This window comes from Syngnathoides biaculeatus, chromosome 10, assembly GCF_019802595.1.
Source record: "Syngnathoides biaculeatus isolate LvHL_M chromosome 10, ASM1980259v1, whole genome shotgun sequence".
Classification (NCBI taxonomy): Eukaryota; Metazoa; Chordata; class Actinopteri; order Syngnathiformes; family Syngnathidae; genus Syngnathoides; species Syngnathoides biaculeatus.
The window spans coordinates 8,858,228-8,864,802 of NC_084649.1; the positions used below are offsets into that span (position 1 = coordinate 8,858,228).

The 6,575-nt window shown below is 47.2% G+C and overlaps 1 long non-coding RNA gene across 1 annotated transcript; it reads right to left on the reverse strand.

The window, feature by feature from the left end:
* Positions 1 to 272: 272 nt before the first annotated feature.
* Positions 273 to 5,687, reverse strand: LOC133508069 (uncharacterized). The gene is made up of 4 exons (XR_009796966.1): positions 5,548 to 5,687; positions 2,759 to 2,946; positions 434 to 544; positions 273 to 377 (listed from the first exon to the last, which is right to left on the reverse strand). It is a non-coding gene; the product is annotated as an uncharacterized LOC133508069 (long non-coding RNA).
* Between the last annotated feature and the right edge of the window lie 888 nt (positions 5,688 to 6,575).

Sequence of the window (6,575 nt, forward strand, 5' to 3'; positions counted from 1 at the left end):
TTGTGCATTATTTTATGCCTATAATAGGACTACTACTACCATTTGTAATGACAACAACTATATATATATATATATATATATATATATATATATATATATATATATATATATATATATATATATATATATATATATATATATATATATATAAACATCACCATTTGCTTTTCAGTTATTGTCAAATCAAATGTAGACACAGCAAAACATACTTGGGAGAAACAAAAACGTGAGAACCCTAAATCATTTTAACCATACTTTCGATGGCCTTTCTACTTTGTTTTAGAGTTTTAATATTTCAGACTTCTCTGTCCTTCTCATCTCTTTGCTCTCTCCTTCGTTCCATCTTTCTTCCATTGATATTGATGTGCTCTCGAGGCCTAGGGACACAGTGTCAAGCTTGTCTTTCCTTTTCTCTTCATCACTTTCATCTCACCTTTTTGTGCCCCACCACTACCACCATCGCCTCATTCCCTCTTCGGTCTTTGCCTTCCATGCTCCGAGGAGCAGCATGAGGTGGCGAGGCCTCTGTGCAGCTGACTGATTGCTGTAATTCATACACTTTAATTAGCTGCACAAACCATTAGCCACAATTAGACTTACAGAATGTTCTGTTGCCGCAACTACCAAGGAAATTGGCTTTGTCTGCTTGAGGAGGGGGAAAGGCAGAAAAAAAGGTAAAGTGACAACTCTCCAAAAGGGTAAAACACACAAAACATCACAGTGCATGTATGAGTTGCAGTAACACTATTTTGAAAACACCTAATATGTGTGTATAAAAATAAAGAAAACTGTATACTTGACACACTGTCGCTATTTAATTTCTGTTCAAGCTTAATAGGCTCCATTAATGTGATATTTTTATCTATTAAAGAGAAATGTATGAATTATTGCCAATGACATTTACACACATCCATCTAAATCTCAATATTTTTTTCGTTTGACTGGCAGTCATGTGATGATACATGCATCTGTACATTTCCCCTATCACACTAGTGTAAGTATGAATAGTGTCACACTTGTTCTGCAAATTGTAAAGTAAGTTGTGCCAACGCACTTATGCTTTCCATATCAGTTTGACATGCAAAACATACGCATCATCCCCACAACTGTTGCTATTACTCGGTGTGTTAGTGTTTGAAATGTTTTCACCCACACTGACCCTTGTACATGGAATTTTTTAATAGTTGCGCTACATTATTATCGCTGTAAGTGAAGACATAAATGTTGCGTTCATGGCTAATAGAGCTAATGCCTCCAATCAAGGCTGCCAAGCGAGAAGAAGCAGCACTGACAGCACGGCTCAGTGCCTCCATATTCAATCTATATGTCTGAAAATTGCACAACACCACAGGAAGAATGTTTGGAAGAAGCTGGATTTATTTCATTTCACTTTCTTACCATTTTAGTGGAAAATAAGACTTCAAGAGAAAAATCAAAATCAAAGCCTGTTTTGCGATGGTTTATTTGTTGACTCGATGATGAATCACCACATAGTGAGAATTACCACGCAAAGTCATTTCCAACTGAGAGGCATAAAGTCAGCTTAACGATGCATTGCTACATCTGCACAGCAAGCAAGAGACTTTGGAAATGTTTGTCCAGCGTTTGGCATGGTTGTGTCTTGCTATCAAAACTGTTGGGTTTTCTAAGAGGCATCAGCAAAAGTGACTCCAACTTGCCCTGTTCTCACATGGCTACACTGCAATTGCTTGCTCCAGTGAAGCCTGTTGCAGTGTGAGGAAAGGTCTTCTCTTTCATGGACACACACAGAGGCACACATGCGCGCACACACACACACACACTCTTATACACACTCACTTTTGCATTTGGCTGATTCACTTTGCTGAAGCCTACAGACTGCATGATTTATCTGAGCCAATGAGTTGCACCTTTCTGGGTGTTGCAAACTCACTCCAGTCCCTCCAACACTTCAGTCTGATCAGACATTACTCTCTGGGCTAACATAAGAGCAGAGTACAACTTTTTTTTTTTTCTTACACTCAACAGGAACAAAGAAATCATGACCACTGAGATGGACTGACAATTTCTTAAAAGCTAATGAGTCATTTTTCAAAAGTAACTGGAAACCTGATTTGAAATCCATATTTCTAGCATTTCTTTTTAGAAGTCTAATGTCAATGTCTTCTTTTAAGGGTGTGGATAGTTTTAGAACTTTTAGAACATAAATATTGTGTTAATTGATAAATCATTCTTTGTAGCGCTTAATTAAAAAAATAACCATAGGAAAACCAACAATGATTACAGCTATTTAGCTCAATAGTGCAGTGGGCGGCAGGGTAGATCTGGGATCTGGCTATTTTCTCAGTTCACATCTCAGTTCTTAACATCATGTGAAGAGTTTTTTTGTCCTCCCATGTGGGTTTTCTATGGATACATGTTTTCTTCATATTGCATATCCAGTAAGTGTAAATGTGTGTATTGTCTCCAGTGTGTTCTCTGTGATTAAGTGATAACGAGTGCAAGGTCTACCCTGGTGCTCATCCAGTCATCTGAAATACCTTACATGTAACCTTGAATAGGAACATTTTGGGGTGTAAATATATTTTTGCCTGTTCAGTACATTTGTTTGAGGTGTAAATGTACATTTTTGTGTCATGATCAGTGAAAAAGAAAACATTTTACTATCACTCCAATATATGTAGTGACTGAAAATGATTGTATCACTTGAATTACGACTTACTTCAACCTAGTAATAAATTACTTGACACGACTTGCTTGAAACTCGGTGATGACTAACCTGGGATTTGGAGGATGCAACTTCAGACTTGCTTGTGACTGGCATGTGATTTAATACCACATGCGTAAAATGGATGGATGGATGGATGGAAAGAAATGATGAATATGTTTCCAATGACTAAGATCTCAATGTGAATATCTCCATTCAAGTCTCCATTCTTTTCTGCTCCGATCTTGCCCCCCAGCCACCTGAGATGTGAACACAAGAGAGAAGACGTACTGTATGTAGCAAGCATCTAACCAAAGAAGGCATCCATGCTTCAGAGCTGTCAGCTACAATAGCCATCTAGTCAGTGAGAAAGCAAATGCATTATCAGTTGTTGTCTTATGTCCTGCTGATACATTTTAGTGTCTCTATCAGATGAGCATAGTATTGTTCAGGACAAGTTATTTACTTTCATGGAATTCACAGCTGAGATAGTCTCACGACCCATCGAGACAGAGGGAGGACCCAAATGAGGGACTCGGGAGACACAGAGGTAATTCGGGAAGAACGTTTATTGTTCCAAGGTCGGGGATCAGGCAGACAGTCAGGTCCAGCAGCGGTAGTCAGGACGTTGGGCGTAGAGAGCAGGTCCGCGGGCAGGCAGGAGTTGGTACACGGGAGATTGATCAGAGCAGGCAGGAGTATCAAAGGCGTCAGGCTTACGGGGTTGGTCGGAGAACAGGCAGAGGTCGGTACACAGAGGTTCACGATCAGAGATACGGGAGTGCAGGAACGGGGCATGAGGCGCAACGATCTGGCGATGGACCAGTCGTCCCCAGGGTCCTATATATATACTGGGTGTCTTTAGAGTTCATGAAGCGCAGGTGTGTGTCTACTGATTGGCTGGCCATGCCCAGCCCAGGCTGGAAGCCAGGAGCATGGCAGTAACCCCCATCTAAGGCACGGCTCCCAAAACACACCAACAAAAATTAACAAATCCAGGGGCGGGTGGAAGGGGGTCCGGGGGAGGGCCCCCACTCCCCCCCAACCCCAGTCTGTCTGGTGGCCGTACAGGCCACCAAACGCAAGGCGTCCGGCTGGACAGGTCAGGAGGACGACCCGGACGCCAAGCACCAGGATCCCCACGGGGCGATTCGGTTGGACGGCTTCGGTGAGAAACCCAATGGCGAAGCAGGTACCAGACCAAGGCATGCAACTGCTCCGGACGAGGACCTCCCACGCCGTGGTTGCGAGACGACCAGGGATTGGTCGCCGCCGTGGCTTAGCCGGGTGGCAGCCGTGGACTGGTCACGAAGCGGCTGGGAGCCATCAGGAGGGAAGAGAATGATGGAGAGAAGGACCAAAGCCATGACTGCCCCAATCACCATCACAGCCATCCCAAAACCTTTCCAGTTCCGGGGTGGCCCATCAAACTCCCCAGCTCCTGTCGCCGCCGGGACTGGAACGAAGACGACTGTGGTATCGTCGCTGTCTGCTGAACAGGAACGTTAGGATGCCAATGAGCCGTCCCCATCCTCTGTTGCCGTCGAGACAGGGCTGTGGAACGACCGCGTGCCAGTCACCGTCGGAGCAGAAACGTGGGGCGGCCGCGGGCCTGTCGCCATCGAAGCAGGAACGGGGGACAACCGCGGACCGGTCGCCGACAAAGCAGCGGCGTGGAGCTACCGCGGACCGGTTGCCGAGGAATCGGGAGCGTGTGGCAGCCACAGACCGGATGCCGACGAAGCAGGAGCGTGGAGCGGCCAGGGGCCGGTCACCGTCGGTACTCCTGGACACGGACAAAAGGCGGCTGCGGAGCCGTCTGCTGGACGGGAACGTGAGGTGGGTGGGAACCCTCGCCGCCGTCTGCTGGGCGGGAACGTGAGAAGGCGGTCGCGCCATCACCACCTCCTGGACGGGAACGTGAGGCAGCGGCTGAGTCATCGCCACCTCCTGGACGGGAACGTGAGGCAGCGGCGGATCTGTCTCCACTGCCATGTGAGCTCAGCTCGGCAGGGGATCAGTGTTCCACGGCAGCGTGAGCCTGCAGTGAAACAGCCAAAACCGCGACGTGAGCATGGCGAGGTGGTAGATCCATTCCCACTGCAACGTGCGCTTGGCTCGGTAGCGGATCAGTGGCGACCGCAACGTACACTTGCAGTGGAGCTGTTCCCACCACGATGTGGGAATGGCATGGTGGTGGCTCCGTTGCCACGGCGACATGAATGCGAGTAAGCAACGAGTCCGTTGAAACTGCGACATTGGCGTAGCTCGGCTGATTCTCCAATCCTTGCCGAACCTGGGCCGTGAGGGGCGGCAGTTCGGCGCTCCGCTGCTCTATCTCCACCCGCATTTCGCGACATAACACCTCGTGATTTCGTGACCCCTCCTCCCTATGGACTGGAAGCTTTGCCACCGGCTCCGGGTAAGCTGGTTTGACCGCTGCCGGTGAGGAGTGGATGGATGAGGACGGCGTCTTTCTTGCCGCGCAGCAGGAGGCACAGGGGAGCGCCCGTCCTGGGTGTCTCCTCTGGCCGCCACGCGGAGGACCCAGGTAGATGGCCAAGCGGGTAACCACAAACAGATTTGAGGACACAGACCTACCGGGCGAAGACACTCGGGAGCTGGATACGCGGGGAGGTGAAACAAACTGACTGGGATTAAAGATCGGGCGAAGAGATTCATAGTCGAAATAATCTGAGTCATAGTCAGGCAGTCGGTCATATAAATCAAGGTCCTCCTCATCCTCCTCAAAAATCTGAGTCCAAAAGTATATGAGGTACTGGACAGGTCGTGGTCGGGACATATTCATAGCTCGGAGGCGGAGCGTGTGACATGGAAGGGGAGGACATCATGGAGCCTACCCAGATAGAACAGGCTTGGTCCTCCGGCAGTCTACCATGCGTCGGTCCCAGCGACCCCGGATCTTTCACGGGAGATCGATCAGAGCAGGCAGGAGTATCAAAGGCATCAGGCTTACGGACTCGGTCGGAGAACAGGCGGAGGTCGGTACACACGATCAGAGATACGGTCATCCCCAGGGTCCTATATATACTGGGTGTCATTAGACTTCATGAGGCGCAGGTGTGTGTCTACTGAATAGCTGGCCACGCCCAGCCCAGGCTGGAAGCCAGGAGCATGACAGATAGCTTTTAGCAAACTATTAATTGCATCCAATGAAATGGCTGAAACTGTACCAATTTACACTCAGTGTGTAAATAAGGCATTGTAAAAAGCAGTTGAAAACTGAAAAATTGTTTCTTCACCAAAACGTTTTGCTATGGAAAATACAGATGTGTTTTTTTTTGTCCCTTTATAAGTGAAATTCAAAACTCTGTTTGATCAGAACCCACTCTGATAGCTGGGACATATAGCTCTGGATTTCTCAATTTTGGATTTCCAAGATAGACATCCATTAAATATTGTGATAACAGTAAATAACTCATTGAACTGGTGAAATTGTTTGAGGTGATAATTTAATTTCAATTTGTGTTTTGTGAATTTACTTTTTTTTAGTTTGCTGGGTGGCGGCACGGTGGATCAATTGGTAAACCGTTGGCCTCACAATCCCGGACCTGCCTGTGTGGAGTTTGCATGTTCTCACCGTGCCTGCGTGGGTTTGCTCCGGGCACTCCAGTTTCCTCCCAAATTCCAAAAACATTCAACATTAATTGGACACTCTAAATTGCCCGTTGTCTGTTTATCTCCATGTGCCCTGCGATTGGCTGGCAACCAGTTCAGGGTGTACCCCGCCTCCTGCCCATTGACAACTGGGATAGGCTCCAGCACTCCTCGCGACCCTTGTGAGGATAAGCGGTGAAGAAAATGGATGGATGGATTTAGTTTGCTGGTTTTGTTCAGTCCTGGTTTCTTCATTGTCATTTGTCGTCTG